The following is a 26,029-nucleotide window of genomic DNA, read 5'->3' on the forward strand; positions in this document are numbered from 1 at the left end:
AACAAGAAAAAGAAAACTAAAAAAAAGGAGGGTAAGTATATGCCATAACAGGGACAACACAAGCTAAACTAAACCCCATAATAACCTATCTAGTAGGTATATTGCCATTCGATGTAATCATTAAGTCCACTGGGGGTCAACGCTTGGAGTTCAAAAATCCAATACTGTTCCCTCCGTTGCAACCAAGACAATTTATCCCCCTGGTAATCATCAAACAATTGTTCCATAATGAACCAGCGGAGATCTTGAAAAGCATGCTTGAGCTGGATACAATGTGGAACCATGGGGGCACTCATGGATTGAGTGTTTATCTGTGACCAATGCTCAATTAAGCGGGTTCTAACGGTTCTCTGAGTCTGGCCCACATATATCATGCTGCAGGGGCATATGATGACATATACTGCCCACTTAGATTTGCAAGTAGTAACTGATTTAAAAGTATAAGATTTATTGGTTCTAGGGTGTTGCCATCTCTTGCCTTCGATGGTGGTTTTGCAAATGTCACAAGTGTCGTTGCATTTAGAATGTTGACCATCGCGGTTAGAAATCCCCCTGCGAGTAGTGTAATTAGAATGAACCAAATAATCTGACAGGTTTTTTGCACGTGAATATGCAATACGGGGAAAATCTTGGAAAACCGGGTGCAACTGGAGGATATGCCAGTGCTTCCGCACACTCTGAGCGACACTGGTAGCATGGTCAGAAAACGCTAAAACACAAGTGATGCCAGTGTCTTCTTGGGCAGGAATGGTAGAAAGCAATAAATCCCTGTTAGCATATAAAGCTCAGTTATAGGCATTTTGGAGAACTCGATGTGGGTAACCCCTCTCTTTGAACCTCGTATACAGCTTGCGAGCTTGAATACGGAACTCGTTAATGTCCGTACATAACCTACGGATACGGAGAAACTGGCTTATGGGTAATGATTGTTTAAGTTTAGTCGGATGGCAACTCGTGTAGTTTAGATAGTTGTTAACCTCAACTGTCTTTCTGTATACTGTGGTAGTTAAAGTATGGTCAGATTTGCTAACCCACACGTCCAAAAAAGATATTTGGCTCAGGTTGGACTTCGTAGTAAATCTCAAGTTGGAGTCCAAGGAGTTGAGCCAATCAAGGAAATGGGGTAACAATTCTGCAGGACCCGTCCAGATGCAAAAAACATTGTCGATAAATCTGCGCCATACTTTAATATATGGGTACCAGGCTGATGGATACAAATAGCGCTCTTCAAAGCAGGAGACATATAAGTTGGCAATGCTTGGAGCTGCAGCCGTGCCCATGGCGATGCCATGTGTCTGTAAAAAGAATTGTTGATCAAATTGAAAATAATTGTGGTTTAGTACCAGTTGAGCCAGTTGAATAAGAAAATCTGCTCTAATCCGGTCATGATGAATGTCTTGCATAAAAATTCTAGAAATCAATTCAAGAGCAGCTGACTGAGGAATATTGGAATAAAGGGATTCAAGGTCCATTGTAACTAATATATGGGTATCCTGAATGTCTGTGATCTGGGCGATACAGGTCAAAAAATGAGTAGTGTCTTTGAGATAAGACCTAGTACAGGTCACTTGCGGTTTGAGAAACCAATCAATGAATTTGGATAAAGGATCCAGAACTGTGCCCCTAAGGGACACTATAGGCCTACCCGGAGGGGGCATGATCTTCTTGTGAACCTTGGGGACTATATAGAATGTCGGACGCCTAGGGGAAGATAGCTTGAGAAATTTAGTCTCAGCCTTGGTTAATTGACCTTCTTCATGAGCTTTGTCCACTATAGTAGCTATAGTGGAAATAAGGGAATCAGTAGGATCCCCTGAAAGAGCAGAATAAAAATGTGTGTCAGATAAGTGTCTATTGATTTCTTCAACATACTGGTGGTTATTCAATATGACGATGGAGCCGCCCTTGTCAGCGGGTTTAATCACACACTGAGTATCTTTGCTCAAAGCTGTAAGGGCGGTACGTTCGCAGGTAGTCAAATTAGAGTAACCCCGAGTGTTAATAATCAAGGATTTTTCTAGCATATCTAAATCCCTGAGTATTAGCTCACGGAAGGTATGCAAGGCAGGGTCCAAAGGACCTGGGGGGAGCCATTTAGACGGCGCTCCGAAAATGGACAGATCCTCAGTATGGGGCTGCTTTTGAAAAAATAACTTGATTTGTAAGGATCTGATAAATCGTTCAATGTTACTGCGTGTTGTGAAGGAATCATAACGGCAAGAAGGAACGAATGAGAGCCCCCTATTTAACACCCCCAGTTGGTCCGCAGAGAGAGCAATCCCTGATAAATTATTTACAATGGAGGGACTGGACCCGACGACCTCGTTTGAGGACGTGTTGATTGATTCGGGTTGGGATACTGTCCTCTGGAAATATGACATTTTGATATCACAACAGGAAATATGACATTTTGAAACAATCTGATATTTTTTTTTGTGTGTGTGTGGTGTGTGTTTGGTAGTGGGGGACAAGATCCTACATTATTCCTACCTCCTTTGCACAGGTGGGTGCAACTTTTTATTTAAAATTCCCATGTAAATGTATCATTCTTGCTGTCTAACCTTGTTAGTGCATACTGAGCTGGTAAAAACATAAAAATGTGCTACCTGAATTAGGGCTAGATTCACTAACCTTACTTTCCGTGTCCGACATGCAGGCCCGACGAATTCACAAAAGTCCTGCATGCAAATGGAGGGTGATCGTTGACACGCCCCCCCCCCCCCCACCGACCGCGCGGATCGTTGGAGAGCGATCCTTGAGCACGCGCAGACCATCTTCCTTGACTGTAGATGGTCTGCGCATGTGCTGGCCCTCTGTGCTCGGCAGAGCAGAAAACTTTTTTTTCTTTGCAAGCCTGTGGTTTTAACCCGCTTTAAGCCTGCAGGTTAAAAACATGGGCTTCCACTGTGGGGAAGGGCAGGAGAGTTGGGGCGGCATGAGACATTCGGGGTGAGAGCAGGAGATGGGGCAGAGAGCAGATCGTGGCAGGCAGGAGATCGGGGCTGAGAGCAGGAAGCAGGGCAGAGAGCAGGGCGGCAGAAGGCAGGGCAATTGGAAAGGACCTGAGTGACTGGTCCTCACCAGTCGCTTATTTTTGGATCGGTCAGCCCAGTCGGTCCCTTTTTTTTTTTTTTTTTAAGTGAATCGCATCCCTGCCTATTTTGCATACCGTTTGCCCTCATTTGCATGCATGGATCAGAATCGGATCGGAGGAGAGGTTAGTGAATCAGGTCGGAGGGAAATCGGGTCGCAAAGGAGTCGCAAACCGATTGGTACACGATCGGTTTGCTTAGTGAATCTAGCCCTTAGTATGTCTTCAGATACTTCATGGCCCTACCACTCCTCCCTATCCCATATCCTATATCCCCCCCCAAATGCCTGACTTCATATTTTTAATGATTCAAAACGATCTTCCTTAAATGATATATGCAAGCTTCACTTGTGCACAATAACTCAGAATTTAGATAAAGGGTATGTTTTAGTGTTACAAGATCACTAGGGGGACACTTTCAAAAAAGCAATAATCTGAAAGGTAATTGCAAAGATCAATCTTGTGAACGCATGTGAATCTCCTGGAACTTCCAGAAAGAAAGTGGAAATGTTTGCACAAGATTGTGAATGTTAAACACAGTGGAATGTGTTATGAAATTCAACTTTTGGTGATAAAAGCATTCTTTACCATAGTGCTAATTACTACACATCATGTTTAATCAAAAGAGCATCTTCAACACACACAATACAGAAATAAATTAGCAACCTCAAAAGAGATAAATTCATGTTTCTACTCTTGCTTGTAAGAACTCTTTTTATAGCCACAGACCAAAGATCAACTCATCAATTAATATACAAAACTTGGTCACTATTTACTAAGCTGCATAAGATGTTTACCCTGACCTTTGAAATACTGCATCACGTTAACCGTTAGTGCAGTGTCCCACAAACTTTCTTGAGCCACGTCACACTAAACCTAGTGGCTGCGGCTTGAGGCATCTGGAAGTGTGTGGATGTCGCCATGATGATGTCACGCGTTGCCGTGATGTCATCATGTTGACGTCTGCGCATGCGCGAAGGCCATTCAGACAGGCCCTGAGATACCAGAGGGCAGTGCCAGCAGGGAAGATGGCTGGAGATAAGGAAAGGCGCTGGTGACGGCTGATTGCCTATAGGATGTGCCTCTTGCTTTGAGCGGCATGTCCTGTGTGCAGTCAGCCGGCGCCGGTGCCTCTCCTCCTCCTCAGTGTGTCGCAGCACACCTGAAATCTGAGGAGGCAGTGTGCTGCAGCACACAATTTGCGATACACTGTGTTAGTGTGTTCTAATTGCTTCTTTTAACCTCCTAATATGGAAATTCCTAATACGAGGTGTGGAATGGACAAGGACTGCACATTGCAGATAACTGAGAGCATTAACCAGGTTTTTTAGATGGTGCCTTGAGTTGTATGTGCAAATTAGTGCACACAACTGAATTGATTAATTAGCCTAATTGGCACCGCTTCAAGTCTTCTTATGTCATTCCCCAGATACGGTCTCCAAAACTGAACACAATACTCCAAGTGGGGCCTCAACAACGACCTGTACAGGGGCATCAACACCTTCTTCCTTCTACTGGCTAAGCCTCTCTTTATACAGCCCAGCATCCTTCTGGCAGCGGCCACCGCCTTGTCACATGTTTTTTCGCTTTTAGATCTTCAGACACTGTCACCCTAAGGTCCCTCTAGAGTAGGGGTCTCAAAGTCCCTCCTTGAGGGCCGCAATCCAGTTGGGTTTTCAGGATTTCCCCAATGAATATGCATGAGATCTATGTGCATACACTGCTTTCAATGCATATTCATTGTGGAAATCCTGAAAACCCGACTGGATTGCGGCCCTCAAGGAGGAACTTTGAGATCCCTGCTCTAGAGGATACTGGGCTTAATGGACCTTCGGTCTGTCCCAGTATGGCAATTCTGATGTTATGTTCTTATGTTCGTAACACTGGTATTCTTAATCTCTGTCTCCTTGCCAATTTTGGGGCACAGACCATAGAAGTCTGCCTGGTACTGGTCTTACCTTCCAACTAGTGGAGTTACCATTGAAGCTCACTCCAGCCATGATCCTAATCTTTTTTTCAAACCTAGTATCACGTATTACACCAAAAACAAATATTCGTGAATATGATGATGTTAGTAAAGTATTGCTTTTTACATGATTGTTTTTTTGTGTAATACGTGACACTAGGTCTAAAACAGTGGTCTCAAACTCGCGGCCCGGGGGCCACATGTGGCCTGCTAGGTACTATTTTGAGGCCCTCGGTATGTTTATCATAATCACAAAAGTAAAATAAAACAGTTTCTTGATCATATCTCTTTAGCTATAAATGACAATATTATTATTAAGACTTAGCCAAAAGGAAAGATTTATAAACTATAAAGAGTTTTACCTCATGAAAAATGATCATTTCTTTAATAATACATTAACTATTTTTTTCTGAGGCCCTACAAATCCAAAATGTGGCCCTGCAAAGGGTTTGAGTTTGAGACCACTGGTGTAAAACATAGTTTAAGTGAGTGTTGTGATGTAATATACTCTATATCTCCCAATATTTTGAAGTGCCTAATCTGTTTTTGCCATTTACAGGACTTGGACCTTAGAAGTCTGCCTGGCATTCGTTTTTCTTCTCAACCTTTGGAGCTGCCATCAAAGTTTACACCCGTTATGAGGTCATGTAAGTTTTGCTTTAATCGGATTCCATTGTTTTTTTTCTATATTCCGGTAATGTTGCTCTGTGTTTATCCCATGCATTCTTGATTTCCATTACCCTAGAAGCATTTTGACCTTTTAGGAGGTACCCTTGGCAGGGCAGAAAGGACAGTGACTACAAAACCATATGGGGAAAGGGAAAGGCACACGTGGAAGTGTTCTTTATATGGTGCGTGTGTGGGGGGTGGGGGAGAAGTTTCATATAGCAGGGTTGAATGTAATTCACCTTGACCAACAACTGAAAAAAGGCCTGGGCCAAAATCCAAACAAATACATAAAAAAAAATCTGAACTATAAGAGAGCTTTTATCCCACAGAAAATGAGGTCACAAATAAATCATCTGTTTTACCAGCAGCATAGGATTTGATTTTGATGTACATTGTCATTTAACCCCTCTTTCTAAGCCTCTGTGTTTCCCCCTTTCTCTCGCTCTTTCTTTCTCATACGCAGTTAAGTGATGGCTCTCCATTCAAATTCAGATTCTCTGCACAAGAATGTGACCCTGGTCCAAGTCGTGCTCCGGGACTTTGCGTCTCTCTGTTGTTCTCTGCCGTTCATTTCTCTTTAGAAATCCTCAGCCTCTCTCTGATCGGCTATGCAAGTAATGAAGCAAAGAGAAGACTGCAGTGTAAACAAGACATCAGTAGTTTTGAAGAGGTTTTAAACAGAGTGATGTAATTGAGAGCAAAGTCCTGTCCATTGCTGGTAAAGCCGGATTCTTTCACTGACTTGCTTTCAAAACTGAGCTTTCAACACAAACATCTCTACAAATAATAAACACTCTGGCTCTCTCTGCAAGAAAATGGTTCCCCCCCCCCCAAAAAAAAATGAAGTTCTTTGCCACCACACTCTGTTCTCTTTGGGCAGCAAATCAGCTTGTGCAATGTTTTACATCCCTGCGGCGGCTCATGTTACAGAAGGTACGTGATCCATGTCCTGCCACCAATGAATTCCCCTACCTTTGGCTTAGAAACCAATACAAGAAGTAAATGGGCATAAAACTACTCTTCTCGACTCAATGCAACACCAAAGCTGCCAAGTTACCCAGTTCCAGGCTAGAGATTTTAGGACAGTCCTTGATATCGGACCAATCTATCCTGTTGCATTCTGGGACTTGCAAAATGTCTTTCTTTTTCTTGATGTTTTAAAAAATTTTTAAAGAATAAACTTGTACAGAAAAGCTGAAGAAGGCATTAAGTTTGCAGGAAAAGAAGATATTAAGTTCTAAAAGGAAAAGAAAAAATAATATCTTAGCTAAAGTTCACTATTTGGGTGGGTGGGTAGGTGAGGGGGAATCCAATACCATTGCAGCTATTAAACAGGAAAAATACAGAACAAGCAAAGAAAAACTAGTTTGCTGAGGACAAAGATATATCAAATTCCCTTAAACAGTCCTGGCGTCTAAAGCTGTTAAGGGTCACCTGGTTACTAAAAGGTTAAATGAGATGAATCTGAAAAAAAAAACCCCAACAACCCTGAAAAAACATATTTGTTATAAAGATAATATATGATGATACATTTACATGGGAATTTTAAATAAAAAGTTGCACCCACCTGTGCAAAGGAGGTAGGACCAGTGTTACTTCTAGTTTTAATAACAAAAATTGGTTTTCTGTTCTTATGAGTTTCTCAAGAACTATCCAGAGAGACTAAAATGTTCATTTCCAAGATTTTCATTCGCATAATGCCTCTGGTCTGGTAGATAATAAACGTTCTCAACAGATGGAATATTTTATTTTTTTTTTAACAAATTGTAACATGTCCACACAAAAACGAATAAATATTTCACTAGAAGAGACTTATTGATCCCATGAAAAATGAAAAAGTCTCAGATTTACACTCATTGAGTTCTCCAGTGATTCCAGATTAAATTTAACCACCGAAAGATCTGTTACATGTGCATTTTTTTGTGCTGACTGTAACATTGTAACTGCTTGGTCAAGATCATTAAATTTATCAAAAGAAATCTTTAATTGCTCTATTTCTGAGTCATGATGAGCTATTTTTAGCCTTAACGAGTTTATCTGTGGAGAAATATTATTCACAATAGGGAGAAGAGATTTTGCTGAGATTGAGATCCAACTAGTTTCCAGTAACATCACTTGACGCTTTTTAAAGAGTAAGGGTAATTGTGGGTTCTTATCTAACAAATCCTCTTTCATCAACAAACCTTCATCTCCGCATAGGGTTGCCAGATTTTATGACTGTAAAATCTGGACACCCTAGACCCGCCCCCCCCAGACCCGCCCATCCTTTTTTGGTCTCAGGAGTTTGTGCATATTGTCATCTTGGAACAATGCATGTGCTGGCCACTTTGGAAGAATCTAAGGGGCTGATACCAGGAGACAACAGGGTAAAAGCCTTCCCTACTCAGTTATCTCCTGCTGACTGTATGATCTCTGAATTTTCAGCAGCACATAAACGGATATTATTATCCAGTTAGGGCCAGATTCTATAAACGACACCTAGCGGAGCCTACATTGTAAGCAATGCTCAGCATGGTTGTCAATCAACCGCAAGGCACTGTGTATAGAATCCCTTTTAGCAGCCTCTAGGCATGCTTAGGCTTCTCTAGGCGTCCTGGAGGTAGGCGCTGATCAAACCGGGACTAATTTACCAGCGCTTAACTTGGACACCTAGCGATGCCAGAGTCAATCACACCTATTCTACACCCCTAACCATACCTACTTTTCAGGTAAGCATCATTAGGCATTGGAAGGTGCCTCCACTTAGGCGTAACTAGGCACCACATGGAATTCTGCAGCTTACATTTAATTTTATTTCTTTTTCAGTTATTTATTAAATTAACTTCAATGGCATGATCAATTGCCCTATCATTTATACTAATTGAAGTAATTTAGGTTAGGTGTGGAATTTAGTTGGGCGTTACTAGGCAGCCTCAATTAGGGTACCCAGCGGTGCCTATATAGGGCACCATGTATAGAATCTGGCCCTTAGTCCTTAGGTGGTTCAGGAGCAGAATCAAGGTAGAGCAGCAGAACCCAGATAATTGCTAATTAAAGTTAGGACGGCAAAAAATATGGTTGGGTGGGTGGGGGGGGGGCAGATATGATTGAGGTTTGCAAAATGGGTAAATGTGAATTGATTGTTTATTTTTTCAAAAATTATTAAGATTAGGGGAGATTCAATGAAATTACATGGTAATACTTTTTAAACAAATAGTAGGAAATATTTTGCCACTCAGCAAATAATTAAGCTTTGAAACTCATTAATTACATAGAAACATAGAATATGACGGCAGAAAAGGGCCACCGGCCCAACAATTTTGCCCACTCTGATGACCCTCCCCCCTAAGTTCTTCCTTGAAGTGATCCCATATGCTTATCCCATTTTTTCTGGCCTCAATTACCTGCAGTGGAAGATCATTCCAATGATCAACCACCCTTTCGGTGAAGAAATACTTCCTAGTGTCGCTATGAAATCTCCCACCCCTGATTTTCAACGGATGCCCTCTTGTTGCTGTAGGTCCTTTAAGGAAAAAAATATCTTCTTCTACCTCAATACGGCCCGTAACATATCTGAACGTCTCAATCATGTCACCCCTCTCTCTGCATTCCTTGAGTGAGTATAGCTGCAACTTACCCAGACGTTCCTCATATGGGAGATCCCTGAGTCCTGAGACCATCCTGATGTGCTAACATCTGCATTTAAAACAAGTTTAGACAAGTTGTTGGAAGAAAAGTCCATAGTCTGCAATTGAGATAGAAATGGGGGGAAACCACTGCTGTCCCTAGGATTAGTAGCATGGAATCTGCTGCTACTATTTGTGTTTCTGTTAGGTACTTGCCACCTGGATTGGCCACTGCTAGAAGCAGGATACTGGGCTAAATGGACCATTGCTCTGCCCCAATATGGCTATTCTTATGTTCTTTCTGGGACCATTATGTCTACAAGATATGTGTACTACAAAGCTTATAGGAAGATAGTCCTGAAGTGTAAATAAAACAATCGGATGGTTTGAAAAGAATGAACTATTAAAGAACCTCAGGCACCTTTTGAATAACATTTTCTGAAAGCCTCTAAAGACAAAGCAAGTCTGACCTAGGCTTGCTTTAAAAAAAAAAAGAAAAAAAGAAGAAGACAATTTTCAAATGTTTTAGTCTGGAAAGAACTGTATTTATCAACTGCCTGTTCTTCAGATGCTAAAAGAAAATTGACAATGTTGATTCATCGAGCCGTGCTGCATTGAAGAGGAAATCAATCTTGTCAGAAAGTACATCACTCGTAGAGAATAAGAAAAAAAAACCCACCAAACCAAGTACCTGTAAAAAGGAATAAATGAGACAAAAGTATATTCCTACACGCAAAAAAAAAAAAACAGCCTGCCTTTTTCCCAGATAGAGATACAAATTAATTTTCCAATCTACTTCTCAAAATTTAACAGGCTGTGAAGCCAAGATAAAGTGGGGAAAAATATGAAAGACGCTATTTCATACCACAATAAACCAATCAATTTTAACTCACTAAAAACCCAGCCCACTAACCCTTTTCCCCTGCCAGGGGTAAATATATTCACTTTAAAAAAAATAAGCAGCTAATCTCTTTCTTCCCTTTTCTGTTGAACAAAATGAATCATCCCCTTGTTTCATGGAAGGCGTCCCACTATCATGCAGCCACTTAGGATGGTCTGAAATAGTACTGCATTAAAAATAAAACAGGGCAAGGATATACCAAAGCACAACACACTGCCATGGTATCAGTGGCTGAATCATAACAGTTTATTCCGGGAAGATTTCATAGTGAGCAGCCAAACAGTGGCCTACGAGGGGGTGCTGAAAAGTTCTCAGCCCAACCAGCCAACATCCTAAATTATCAGCGTTATTTCGCCACTGTAGCTGAAAAGAGTGCTATCTTAGTTCATTTTACGAAGGCGCATTAGGGCCTTAACGTGTAGAATATCGCACGCTAAAATGCCGCGCGCGCTGACCACTACCGCCTCCTCTTGAGCAGGCGGTCATTTTTCGGCTGGCGTGCGCTATAGCGCACGCTAATCCAGTGCGTGCGCTAAAAACGCTAGCGCACCTGTGTAAAAGGAGCCCTAAGTGTCAATCTGCAGAAATGAAATTCTATATTTTGACATTGTTTCATATCATTGATTGAACCATCTCCATGTCATTCTCTTCTTGGTTGGGCTGCAAACTTCTCAGCATCCCTTTGCAAGTTCTGTCCAAGTAGCACGGTTCATAGTCAGTGGCGCGCAAGACACCAGCGCGCCGACAATCCAGCGCTGACAATTCAGCGCAAGACAGAAGCGTGCCGCAGAAAGCCGCCGAAAAACTTATTTTTTAAGAGAAAACGGAAGTTTCTGATTTTTTTCAGGAAAAGTTCCATTTTGTCTATAATGTGGGGGGTTGCACCCCCACACCCCCCCAACGGCAGCGCAAATACTATGAATTAAAGTGGGGGGGGGGCCCCCATGCCCCCCGTCGGAGCTCTTAAAAAATAAGTTTTTCAGCGGCTTTCGGCGGTGCGCTTCTGTCTTGCGCTGAATTGTCAGCGTGCTGGTGTCTCGCGTGCGATTATCCCATCACCAGTAGCACTGCAGTGTAATGGGGAGCAGCTAAACTTATTTTCGGTAAGAGTAAATGTGATCTCATAACTCCTCTGCTCAAGGAATTACATTGGCTTCCAGTGCATCTCAGAATTCAATTTAAGTGCATTTGTATTGCATTTAAGATCCTATTTGGCATTTTGGCCACTTTGATTCCTTTAGACTGGAATGTTCATAGATCTCATCTTGCCAGAAGATCTCAAAAATTAAAACTTACATTTCCCTCTCTCAGTGGTAAAAACAGAACCTTTAAGAGATTTAGGGCTCCTTTTGCTAAGCTGCGAAAGCGGTTTTAGCGCACTTTGTGCATGCAGAATTGCTGCGCGCGCTAGACACTAATGCCAGCATTGAGCTGGCGTTAGTTCTAGTCGTGTAGTGCGGGTTTAGCATGCGCTAAAAATGCTATCGCAGCTTAGTAAAAGGAGCCCTTAGTTATTCTTTTGCTTTTAAATTAACCGAATTCTGGAATGCTTTACCGCTTACATTAAGAAATTTAGGTTCTTATGCTTTATTCCGGAAAGTTCTGAAAACTTTTTTGTTTGCTAAACATTTTGGAAATTAACTATTTCAGTCTACTCTTCCTTGTCAAATTTATGTATTATTACATTACATTACATTAGTGATTTCTATTCCGCCATTACCTTGCGGTTCAAGGCGGATTACATCCAAACTAAAACAAGAATTACATTTCAACTTTGAAGTAATAGATTAAACGATGAGATAAAATTTTAAGGGAGAATTATGGGTTTTAGATAATGTTTGGTAACTAGAAAAATTAGAGAGTACTAAGGGTTTATAGAGTGTTGGATGTTGGGTTAGAATTGTTGTGCTGGATAGGTTTAACGTGTTTTTTGAAGAGTATGGTTTTAATTTCTTTCTTGAAGGTTTTGTAATCTGTGGATGAAGATAACAGAGTGGTGAGTTGTTTGTCCAACTTAGCTGCTTTGGAGGCTTTTAGGTTGTCATAAAGTTTTTTTCGTTTGACATTTTTGAATGGTGGGTAATAGAATAGTGAATGGGTTCTTCTATGTCTGATTGAGGAGGATTGATTTAGTCGGTTATTCCAGTAAGTTGGGCTTTCTCCGTTGATAGCCTTGTAAAGTAAGCAGTAGAATTTGAAGTTCACTCTTGCTTCTATTGGAAGCCAATGCGAGTCATGGTATGTCTCTGTGATATGGTCATTTTTTTTTTAGTGAATAGACAAGTCTCAGGGCTGTATTCTGCACCGTCTGCAATTGCTTCATCATGGTCGCGGGACATGGTAGGTATAGTATGTTGCAGTAGTCCAGCATCCCAAGGATTAGAGATTGTACCAGTAGTAGGAATTGCTTCTTTTCAAAGAATGATCAGATTTTTCTCAGATTTCTCATTATTATTATGTTTTACGTTATTGTTAACCGCGTTGAGCTCCTCTTGGTTGATGACTCGGTCTATACAACTAAGTTTTAGTTTAGTTTAGTTTAGAAGGGGCCCACTTGTGGCAGTTCCCAGATCTTCTGAGATGGACCACCCCCATCAGGGTCCCTTTCCAAAGTTACTGCTGCCAAGGATCACTTTTTTGGTCCAGCTCAGTTGGAACCAGTCTTTGTTGGAGAACAAAACCATGATCCTTCTTTCAGCCTCCTCGTAGTTGGGCCTGAGGATTACAGTAGAGGTGGTTACATTTGTCACAGTTTGTGGTATCTATGGCAAAATCTGAATTTCTCCCCTTTTAACTTCAACTTGTGGCACATAGATTGTAGAGGGTTTCCTTCTAGTGTGCTCATACTTTTAGGGACAGAACATTTTTTGGTGAAATATCTTTATCTATTTATTTCTAAAAATTATCAACAGCTTAACACCTAAGCGGTTCACAAAAAGACGGCATGTATAATCAATTAAAATACACATATAGAATAATACCAGACAAACTACTAACAAACAATACACAGCAGCCAATAATCTCTGTCCCTGGAAAAGCAGTCAAGATCTGTTCCAAATTTAGGGATACAATATTAATAATATTCACAATAAGGAAACAGGCGAAAAGAATACTAAAGGCAATAGTTATCTTAAATATAAAAATGCTCTATAGTGCCCTGTTGTGCAGGTGGTCTAGGGGTAGTGTTGGCAAAACATTAGGTGCCAGGAAGATTTGCAGAAAGACCCTGTTCTATAAAGGGAGCCCGACCTTTATGGAATACTAGCATAGCACACAGATTGTGCCTAACTTTGGGTGGTGGACTTACGCCTGGTTCTATTGGGCATAAGTATGGCTCTCAAAGCTAAGCACAGATAGGCATTATTCTATAACATGGCACCTACATTTTGGGAATGCCCATGAGCTGCCCAGGCCCCTCCCATGGGTTGCTTGCAGGAAAAGTTAGGCAACATATTATAGAATAGCATTCAGTGGGAATCCACTTATAACTCCAATTAAGTGTGTAGTAACACCAATTAAGTGCCTAATTGGTGCTTGCTATCACCTATTGATCAATTGAGTTGCAAGCAAATCTTGGATCCATGAACAAATTCCAGGACCCAACTTTGGGTGACCTATACATTCTCAAGCCTCTTCCCTATTTGGGACTCTCCAAAGCCAACAGCTTCACTCTGTATTCTCTTTGACTAAGGGTCAGGATCTAGTCTCCCCATGATCAAACTTTCTTCTTTAGAATGCATTGTCCCTTAGAGGGGCAGTTGTGAGTCAGGCTGACATCACCTAATTAGGTAACTTAACATGGGAACAGTTCTATCTTTGTTTATTCCAGGAGAGTAAAATGGGCAGGCACCTGCTTAACTCCTCCCCTTCCTTTCCCTTAGTTCCTAGGGTCATATACTAAGGCTCTGATGGGCCCATGGGTGGGGTTCCCCATCTACTGCTCCTCTACATGCTCCTTGTAGGGCACCCTCTGATGGCCTGGATTCTCCCTTCTACTTAGTGTTTTATATTTCCTTCCAAAATCTCAAGCTAGATACTACTGAGCCATGGTTTCAAACAGACCTCATATTATTGTTGGATTGGCACCTTATAGAAGAGTAGCCTAGGGAACTGGGTTTGATTCTCATTGCAGCTCCTTGTAACCCTGGGCAAGTCACTTAACCCCTCATTGACCTAGGTACAAAATTACCTTAGATGAGCCCACTACTAGTATAACACAAAGGAGAGAAGAAGAATATAATATAATATAATATAAATAGATGCTAATTTGGTGAAGACACTACCTACTTATAACTTAGCTCTGTGTAATATTCAAGAACATACACTTAGAACATTAAGGAAAATTAGAATTCTATTTTTACAGAGCCAAGCTTATTTACAAGATTATGCAGGCACTGCAGTAATTTTAATTACAATTTAGGGATCTTTAAACAAGGGAAATGTGCCACAAGATAAAATACAGAATGATTAATTTAAGATAGATTAAAAGTAATTCACTATGATAAAGGCCCAGGAAGTCTGTTTGAAGAGGGTGGCTGGAGGAGATGATGTCCTTGCTGGAAAAAAGTTCTTCAGTTGTAGATTAGCTGGGAACACATGGGGTCTTGGATGTAAAGGAGAGATTCCAGCAAGGTATATTTTGTTCTTCCATAAGGCTTTTAACTTCCTCCCTGCCTAGAGTTACCAGATTTTACAGTCACAGATAAGAAGTGCTGTAGCTGGTTTTCTCCAGCTACGGGAAAGCATGAGCAAGAGTAGGCTAGGGTGGGGTGAGGGGAGCTGAGGAGAAAGAGAGTGAGTATGTGGAGAGGGCTAGAGGGGGAGAAAAAACGGACATATTGGGGAGGAATTGAGGGACAAAATGAGCAAAGGTGTTGCCATTTGTGTCTGACAGCCAGAGGATGGATGGATGGATGTATAGGGGCCCGCGGGGCAGAGAGAGGAAGCTACAGAGCTGGCGGAAACAGCGGCAGATCAGAGTACGTGTATTAAATGTCATGGAGGAACAATAGATCCAATCTGGGGAAGGGACTGAGGAACAGAGCTTAGGGGGGTGGATTGCAAGGGGCAATGCAAGCTCATTTGCAATAACATATTTATGAAATGTAAAAAATGTTTTATTCCTTTGTATCGGGCCTTAATTATTTTTGTGCTAAAACTTAAACAATGTGCTTTTTGCTATCTAAAAATTACATATTTTGTGAATACTGTATATCAGATTACTACATGTTGCCTTTCCTCCCCTTCTCTCTTTCCACCCCCGCTACCACCCTCACAGTTGGTACAAAGGGGAATACATGTTCTGGATTTACTAATCTCAATAACCTTCAAATTTTCTGTGAAACACACTTTGAAACTTAAAAGAAAAGAGGCTCCGCTTGTAGCTCACTGTTTAGCGCAGAATCATACTTTTGACGAGTTAAAATGTATGATTTTAGATCACATACCAGCTTCAATAAGAGGGGGAGATAGAGGAAAGAAGCTGTTGCAATCTGAACAGAGGTGGATTGATCGTCTGCACAGTTTGCAACCACTAGGCTTGAATATAACCATTAATTGGCAGGCCTTTTTTTGAGTCTCTGGTTGAGATAGCTAGCTTCTTACCTGTCCCTATTGATTCAGGTATAGTGAGATAGATCGTCACCGGATGTGACGACAGGTGCCTGTATATTTTTCGGGCAAATTTCTCACAAATAAAAATAAAAACAAGGTGATCGATATGATGTAGCCAGACTTTTTAATGTTTGGCTATTTGGTAAAACCCTTTATGATTCTCGCTATTATTTAGGCTTAATTCCGGGTTTTTGGAGTCCGGTATTAAATTTCCGGATGTGATGTCAGACGCCGTCGGACTAGTACTTAATCCCGCTGGTTTGGGCTAAGGTTGATAGACGACAACGACGGCTAAAGGGACTGTCTTATCGGGCTGTGACATTAGACTGTCTCTTTATGGTTTAATTCTAAACCCTATATACTATTGGCACACACAGGTATGTTGGAAAAGTATTCTAATTTTAATTCTGGGAGTCTTTAAAATCAAGTTGTAGTATAAGAATTTCCCGATATTACTGGGAGTAGTAAGTAGTTGAAAAATTAAGAACCGCCTGGTATTGTTGAGAGTTGTAAGAAGTTGAGAAATAGAATTGAAAAATCAATAAATAATAAAAAATAAAAAGTACCATCTGACATTTTCAAATACAGCTGAAATTATAAATATAATTATAAATATATAAATAATAAAAAACAATGCATTTGATGGCCTCTTTTTAGAAGCTTTTTAAGAATTACTAGAAATTAAATGTGTGTTTCCGTTAGCTCCGTCATTATGTATTCAGTAACGCGAGTAGGAACGTAAGCTCTCATGCTAAAAAAATAAAAAAAAATATATAAAATCTACATTTAAGCTTTATTTTGTTTTATTTGTAGTGCCGTTCCTGACGAAGCTCCTTATTGTGAGCGAAACGGAGATCTTCCATCGTCATGTCATGAAGCTAAGTACTTCATAATTCATAATGCCTGAATAAGAAAGTACTTTACGTTAGATGAAAAATTAGTACATCATAATATCTGCAAATCTGCAAATAAGCAAATAAGTTTTGAAATAGGAGAACATGAGAAAATAGGAGAATATACAGGACCAATGATAGCTCACTTTTTGGTTATTGGCTTGTGATATACAACGGGCCTTTAGCTGTGAGCGCTTGAGATCCTTAAGTATTACTCCTGTAGATCCAGTTGGATATTTTCTCTTGTGTTTTAGCCTTATTGGATGATTATTTACTGGATTTACTAATCACAAATCTGATAAAAATGCATATTGTTATCTATAGTGGTACCTCATAACAATACCTGTTGTCAAGTGTCTTCTCCAGTTTTATATCAGTGTTTCATAGTGGGAGATATCTAAGGCAAAACTTTGATATAGTCCTTCCTGTCTCCCAGTTCTTAGTATTTCCACAGAGCCAATATAACTGTTACAAAACAGACCCTGACTGTCTACACTGATGCTCTGGCTTGCTCTAAATTAGAGGTTCTTTTGTCCTTCTAAGGATATGAATTTATTTTTAGCCACCAGCTGTTCATTCTAGGACACACAACTGCCAGTTTACTGACCAATTTAGATGCATCATCTCACTGTCCTCAGCCAATGAAAAAAGATATGGCTGGAGGGGATCGGGATAATAAGTGAAAAACATGAAGCCACACCTTTCTCTTGTTTCTAGCAGGATTAACACAGTCTGTATTGTGTCTAAGCTCTCTAGGAAAACAAAACAAATTTAGTCTGCTTTGCCCTTCTATAAGTTGAGAAACTGGACCTGCCGAAATCTCCATGTGACCTTGGGACTAGCACCTCCAGCCCTACAGCAGATAGGTCACTGTTGAGATAAAGCTGGTGAGTAGGAAGTTAAGGCCTTAGCAACAAATAAGAAATCTAGTTTCATTATAACATACTGTATAACTGCCCAAGACAATTCTGTTTACATTTCTATAGTAATCTATGAAACAGAAAAGAAATAAGCATGGTATGTTCTTAAGGGTATTGTAACTTTGATTGTTCATTGTAAAAAGCTATGAATTGACTACTTATAGTCATTTAAGCTGTATAGAAATGCTAATAAAGATAATGACTAGGGTTACCAGATGTCTGGGAAAAAAAGGACATGTCCTCTTTTTAGATTACTGTTTGTCCGGGTTTTGGAAAGCCTTGAGCTCAGGGCCGCATCTGGAGGGCTTCTGAATATGTGCAGATGCGATGCAATGACCTCATACGCATGCATACATGAATCTGATCTTATCATGTCATATCTGCTCATGCTAGGAGACCCTCCAGATGCGACCCTGAGCTCGTAGAAGAAGAGATGTGTAGGGGCAGGACTGGACAGGGTTGGGGACGGAATGGGATGTGACTGGGGGCAGAGTGGGGCAGGGCCACGTGTTGCCTTTTTTAACGAGGAAATCTGGCAACCCTAATAAAGAGAGATTTTAAAAAGATAAGCAACCGGAGAGCTCTAATAATGGCTCTTCCTGGGCATAATACACACTTCCTTAGAGTTAGATCAGTTGCAGATTGGTATCAGCTCATGCACTGCAGAAAGAGACACTTTGAGAGGCATAAATGGTAGGCTAAGTACTGTCCAAATAGCCTAAATCAAGACCCTGGCACCCCATCCCCAACTTTTTTAGACTACCTCTTCCTTTCCTCTGCTTTTATCATGGTCTATATCTGTCTTAAACACAAAAAAACCCCATAAAATGTCTACAACATGTACAAAACACAGCAATCAGACTACTGAAGAACCTTCGTACCCGCGATTCAGTATCCCAAGCACTAGCGTCAGCCCACTGACTACCCATAGCCAAACGCTGCATCTTCAAAGGCTTAGTACTTGCGTTCAAGTCCTTACACAACATGGCGCCCGGCTGCATATCAGCCAAACTCCTACCCTATGTCCCAAACAGACCCCTCCGCTCCCAGGAGGAAACGCTTCTTCAAATACCCTCTGGTCCGAGCCTCCAACTAGAAAGTGCCAAACGAAGGCCATACTCTCACATCTTACCAAAGTACTGGAATCAGCTGCCTCTTAACACCAGATCTCTTAATGGACTTTTGAGCTTTAGAGAAGCAATAAAAACCTACCTACTCTACCTTCACCACCTCACTCCCAAACCATTGTATTCTTGAGCGATGTTCAACTGTCTCTTTCCCTGTGCATGCGTCAGGCTCCATGTGCCTGCTAATCCAGAATAACTAAACTAGACACATCCCACTGTACCCAATCGCCTTAGTCTTCTGTTCCTTGTTAATTGTTATGTGTCTTGTTTGCTATCTGTTATGTATGTTACTTTATAACCCATACTGGGCTCCTTGGGGAGGACAAGATATAAATCAAATTACATAAATAAATAATTAAACAAACTATATTCACCAGTCTATATAAATATATAAAGTGATAGATTTATTACTTCCAAAATTCTTCAGTGCTCAGAGATTTCTTGAATTTGAGACCATTGTTTCAAGTTTATTTGAGTATTTGATTAAACGCTTATCCTAAGATACAAAGCGTCGTACAATAAATTAAAAAATTTATAGGATTTCAAGGAGACAAACAATTTTAATTGATTAGACGTACATAACTTCTCATGGCTTAAAGAGACATTGGGAATGAAGGGAGAACTACAATTTTTATATAGGAAAAGTACATGAAAGGGAAACACAATAGGGAGAGGGGGAGTTAAAATTTGCTGGACTTGTTTCGAATATTCAGTTAAAGGTGTCTTTAAAAAGGAAACATTTTAAATTGCTTTTAAACTTCTGCAGATTACATTCAGACCTTAAATATATAGGAAGAGAATTCCAGATCATTGGGGCAGGCACTGAAAAGATGAAGGTACGACGAGTACCAATTAATCTCAAAGAAGGAACATTAAGGGTGAGCTGTGAAGTTGATCTAAGGGCTCTCGGGGATCGTATGGAATCAAGAGTCTATCGATGAATGCTGGAGCGTTGGTTTGTAGAGTTTTAAAAGTCAAAAGAGCAATTTTATATGTTATCCTGTGTATGACAGGTAACCCGTGGGCTTTTTGTAATAGTGGGGTAACATGTCTCTTTTCTCAATCATAGCACATTTCTCACTTAAGACGCATCTCAACTTTTTTTCAGAAAATTGCATACTATTTAGTGATAAATTTTACTTAGCTTTAAGCTTCAGGGTTCTGACATGTTTCACAAGTTGCTGGTTCAGAGAACCTTCATAAAGCGCTGTGACGCATTCTTAACCGAAAAAGTGTTTTAATTCCCACACTTCGGTCTCTTCAAATAAGTATAGATATAATGAGAAAACTTGATGTCATTAAATCATAATATATGTTATATATGCTTTGGGCAAATGTCTGGATAGTACCTGGTTTCACATACGAGTTCAAAGACGCCGTCCGCCTGGCTCCTCCTTCTTTTTATACATAACAGATGACATCATAAACTAAGGGCCAATGAAAATCTGCAACTGAAACTGAAGCACCAACATTGAAAAAAATCGGTGTAGAAATGTGCACCACTCGATCTCTCAATTTAGACCGAGAAGTGATACTGTTTCCCACCTAAAAATCCATTCTTGTTCTTTCTGCCACAGTCAGCCTTTCAAATCTCCTCAAATCTTTTTATAGATTCCAATACTAAATAACGATCAGTGATGTCGTGCTTATGTCATAGCCAATGCTGTACCAGGGGTGCACACAAATATTTTTCATCAGTTTTCTGTTACAATTATTCCCGAGTAGTTGTATATTTTTTTAAATCTGTCTTAAGCATGCATTACCACTGATTAGGTTCCAATCACCTCTGCTAGTACCCACCTCACTCTAAAAGCACTATTTCCCCGTATTTCCACTTTATAGAATAACCACCTGTCCTTGAGTTTCTGTCTCAGTGGAACATGTTATCTTATATTTTATTAAAGCATGCACCACTTCCATTCCTTTCCTGTCTTCTTCCAGCCTATATACTTTGAGTCTACCAGTAAGGGCAGACATGATCAGCCTTGAGGTTGTAGGACTTGCTAATAAAGCACTAACATAGCCTCTGGCAGCCCTATTTATCCTGAAGCGATCTCCCACTAAAGGAAACTGTTCTGCCTGGAAATCGCTCATGGAAATGGAGAAGTTCATATTTTTTCACCATCTGAATATGCTAAAAATAATTCAGACTCCAGGGAGACACTACAACAGAGTTCACTATACATGTGCCTCATGATGTTTGTGAATGATTTCGTGGCAACCCCCTTAAAAAAAAAAACACATTAAAAATCCCTCAATAAAAACATATTAAAATCTTGTGATACTGTCTTTCATTGCTAGTGCACCTGTTTGATTTGCTTCAGGTTTTTGCTTATGTAGGGCAGCATGGTACGCAGCCTAAATCAAAAGGGGGGAAAAAATATTTTTACCTGTGGAGATCACATGCTGCAAATCAAGACATTTAATTCCTGCCCTGTTTGTATGCAGTGAAAAGCAGATGGCACAGCTGGGAATATCCTCATACTGCTCATAGTCACCTTTGCCTACTGTCATCATCTCTGGCTTCCTTCCATCTTTTATGACAGTCACACTGGGCTAATCGTGTTCCCCTCACTGATCAAGTGAGACCCAGTTGCTAAAAACAAGAATCAACTCACTCAGGAACCATATCAGACACCACAAAGCAAACCAAGGTGACGCATTTGTGGATGAGCATTTTTCAGGACAAGAGCACTGCATTAATGACCTTATATTCAGAATACTAAAAAGAAAATTGAAAACAGCCCAGGAATGTAAGACCTTTAAAGTTAAAATGATAAAATACTTCAGCAAGAAAAGACTTAACAAAGATCTGAGTTTCCTATCACATTATAAACCATAAAATTCTACTGCCTTGTCATTTTCTGATTGCCCATTTATTTCTCTGTCTTTTTCACCACCCACACCTATCTTTCCCCTTGAGACTGCCATTGGAATATTTTTATTTTTCACTTTTATAATCTGATATTGTCATCCATCGCTCGTACTGTCCTGACCTGAAGAAGAAGGTTCTGGCCTTCAGAATGCCATGGTTCACGTGGCTAGCAAGAAGATGCTGGGCTGAGGAGCTAAGCTTAACTTGGAGCCAATTGTTATATTACCATTGCTAGCCCCAGAGGAGTGTGTGTGTGTGTGTGTGGGGGTGGGGTGGGGTGGGGGGGGGGAATGACAGATCAGTTTTCCCTGCTCTCACTGGGGGCAGGCCAAATTTATCTAGAACGCTGCAAATACCCAGTTATTTCATGGATCTTTAAATATTTGCCAATAGAAAACATCTAAGTGGTCTTCAGCTCTTTGATTTTCCTTCTGTAAAAGGATGTGTGTATAAATGCTTCTTTAGTAAGATCTTAGTATATCAGGCAGCATTATGGAATAAACAAATTAGTCTGTATCTTTCTATCTCTAGAAAATTTATGAAGACTGATCTAGTCGGTAAATATTTTAATGAATTAATTGTGTTTATACCGTACATATTTGTGTTTTAATTTTTGTTAAGTTTCAGGTTTAATAAAAATTTGTATGCCGCCTACCAGTCTTCTAAGCAGTTTGTACATAATAAAATAGGGTAACATACAGGACCTACTGGAATGATGGGATTAAGGAAAGAGAGCCATATAGGGGAAAGAGAAAAGGAAGGGAGATCCCATGCAAGTTTCTTCTTTTTTTTCCCTTTACTTTCTTGAGTATGGTTTTTGACTATTGAATACTTTTTGTCTCTAGCGGTTCCCCTGATGAAGCAATCGCAGAACAGGGACCCTGTTGGGAATCCGCCAACTCGATAGCTGAAATTTATATAGCAGCGTGGAAAACAAACGCATAACAGCAGCGGTGAAAATGAGCGCATAAGAGCTACATGCAAGTGTGTATCAGTCTGCTATTCTAATGCATAAGTGTTTACAATTATATCGCACAGAACTGCGAGGTAGCTGCGGTAAATAGAAACATAGAAATAGACGGCAGATAAGGGCCACGGCCCATCTAGTCTGCCCACCCTAATGTCCCTCCCTTACCTTTGCCCTGTGAATAGATCCCATGTGCCGATCCCATTTGGCCTTAAAATCAGGCACGCTGCTGGCCTCAATCACCTGTAGTGGAAGACTATTCCAGCGATCAACCACTCTTTCAGTGAAAAAGAATTTCCTGGTGTCACCTCGTAGTTTCCCGCCCCTGATTTTCCACGGATGCCCTCTTGTTGTCGTGGGACCCTTGAAAAAGAAGATATCTTCCTCCGCCTCGATGCGGCCCGTAAGATACTTGAACGTCTCGATCATGTCCCCCCTCTCTCTGCGCTCCTCGAGCGAGTATAGCTGTAATTTGTCAAGCCGTTCATCGTATGGGAGATCCTTGAGTCCCGAGACCATCCGGGTGGCCATTCTCTGCACCGACTCCAGTCTCAGCACATCCTTGCGATAATGCGGCCTCCAGAATATAAGAAATTTTGTTATGTTATCATTCTGTTTAATATAGTGTATTAATTTAGTGTACTGTACATTATTTTGATTTTTGGGGCACAAAATTCCCTGGAGTGTATAACACCATAAGTAACAGAGTTTCTAGGGGAAGGCAGCTGGAAAATCTGCACCAGAGATACAGTGAAATATTCCTTTCTTGCTAAATTCAAAAGTGCCCTCATTGTCCCTTTACTACTGACATTAACGTTGCCCCCTCCCCTTTCTAAGGATTGTAACTTGCCTCACCATACTCCATTCTGCCCTACCCAGCCTTACCAAAAAGGGAGCCCAAGGAGACCTCAACGCCGAGACAATCAAGGCACAACAAAGGAGTCATGAGGATGAGATGTCAATAATTCAGCTATGGGTGTAAAGTTCAAAGTTCACTTTATTGATAATAGCACTGCGAGGACTCGACTCAACACTGACAGTGTTTCAGCAGATATTTTCCTGCTTGCTTCTAAATTTGAGCTGTATTGAATGCTTTATTTATGTGCTAGAACTACCAGCTGTTGAGACTCTTAGATGCCGAAACACTGTCAGTGTCGAGTCGTCGAGTCCTTGCAGTGCTACTATCAATAATGTGAACTTTGAACTTTACACCCGTGGCTGAATTATTGACATCTCATCCTTATGACTCCTTTGGTGTGCCTACCCTGCCTAACTCCAGCATAGCCTCCATCCCTGGAAGCCCTGAATATGTATACCCTAGCGGAAAGGAGAGACAGGGGAGATATGATTCAGACGTTCAAATACTTAAAGGGTATTAACGTAGAACAAAATCTTTTCCAGAGAAAGGAAAATGGTAAAACCAGAGGACATAATTTGAGGTTGAGGGGTGGCAGATTCAGGGGCAATGTTAGGAAATTCTACTTTACGGAGAGGGTAGTGGATGCCTGGAATGCGCTCCCGAGAGAGGTGGTGGAGAGTAAAACTGTGACTGAGTTCAAAGAAGCGTGGGATGAACACAGAAGATTTAGAATCAGAAAATAATATTAAATATTGAACTAGGCCAGTTACTGGGCAGACTTGCACGGTCTGTGTCTGTGTATGGCCGTTTGGAGGAGGATGGGCAGGGGAGGGCTTCAATGGCTGGGAGGGTGTAGATGGGCTGGAGTAAGTCTTAACAGAGATTTTGGCAGTTGGAACCCAAGCACAGTACCGGGTAAAGCTTTGGATTCTTGCCCAGAAATAGCTAAGAAAAAAAAAAAAAAATTTAAATTGAATCAGGTTGGGCAGACTGGATGGACCATTCGGGTCTTTATCTGCCGTCATCTACTATGTTACTATCCCCAGTCCCAATCCACCATAGCCCCATTTCACTTTAGTCTCCCTATGCTCACATATGCTAATGTATACTCTCGGCGTCCCTGGTAGAAAGACCAAGTGTAATCCACATAGTTGGGATTTTAAAGGTTTTTTTTTTCTCTTTTCTTGTAGATATTAGAATATAAATGTACAAGATACAGGCAAAGTTTATTTAGCACAAACAGATTGTTGCGTAGAATTGAAACATTTTTTTTTTTACAAAATATGGACACCAACAGGTCCGTGTTTCGATCAACACGTCTTCTTCAGGGGTCCCATAGGATTGTGGTTAAAAAACACATGCAACAAAAAATGCGTATTGTCACAACCCTAGCCCTAAAGCTTGGCTATGCCTAAACCTAGCCTGGCTGTTAAAAGGGCTAACCAGTGTGACAGAGCAAACCATAATAGAAAGTTAGGCTCTGAGTTGCCTCTTAGTTCCCAGCTTGCAGAACCCTGGGGAGGTGAGGACTATGAGGATAACAGCCGGGAACAGCCTCAGAAACATTCTACTCACTCAGCTAACTCCCAGCTGCAGGGTTTAATGAGGAGCACTGGGAAACATAGACAGAAGCTACAGGCTGCCCCTCCCCCTCTTAGAACAGGGCGTGGCCGCCTCAATGCTCTTGAGGCTGCACTGAGGAGGAAGCAGTTAGTCTGCCCTGGGCCAGCCCAGGAAGGAGGCTTACAGGACTGCTCTCCTGAGCCTCACCACTATCAGGAGGTTGAGATGGTGGATTCAGCCCCTGGCCCTGAAGCCAACCAGCTAGCTGAACCAGAGCCCATGGACTGTCTAGAAACTACCATGAATACAGAAGCTTGCCCTATGGAAGAGAGCTAAGTACCATTGCTGAGTTTTCTGTGTGCTTAAGCTAGCCATCTTTTGGGCTTCTTTCTGGGGAACCTGTTTGCACCTGTGAGAAGTAAGGGAGCAGTGCTGAGCTCCTTGCAAGGTGCCTGGAACTGGAAACCTTTTTGTTAGGTTTAATTGTGCTGGACTGTTTAGTTTATGTTTTGGTTTTTGAAAGCAAGAGAAGCTTCAATTGTGATTGTGTGCCTGGGAGGTAGTTTAGGGGAAGAATCCACATAATATCCTAGGTTGGGATTGTGGGGCCATTTGTGGCATTCTGTTTCTTACAGAGTAAAATTAGTGGATTCGGCTACTCCCCTCCCCCACCAACTACTGTTAAGTTGGTTGAGGTCAAGCCAGCTTCAATCTAGGCTTGGACACAACACTGTCATTATTTATAAAGGAAGCGTGATAGCTTGTTACTGCCTGTTTGCCAAAGGCAGAACGATTAAGACTGCACTCAGCTACTTACCCGTGACACCAGCAAGAAAGGTGTGAGTTGTTTGTTTTTCAACTCCATTTTACTTTTTCCTGTTTTCTTATGTTTATGGAAAAGAATGAACTGAACCCTGTTCAAGATTGATTTCCACAATAAAGTGGGACTTTATGTTCATTTGAAATTGACTGTTTTGAAT

The sequence above is a fragment of the Geotrypetes seraphini genome, chromosome 13 (genome assembly GCF_902459505.1).
Source record: "Geotrypetes seraphini chromosome 13, aGeoSer1.1, whole genome shotgun sequence".
In the NCBI taxonomy this organism is placed as follows: domain Eukaryota; kingdom Metazoa; phylum Chordata; class Amphibia; order Gymnophiona; family Dermophiidae; genus Geotrypetes; species Geotrypetes seraphini.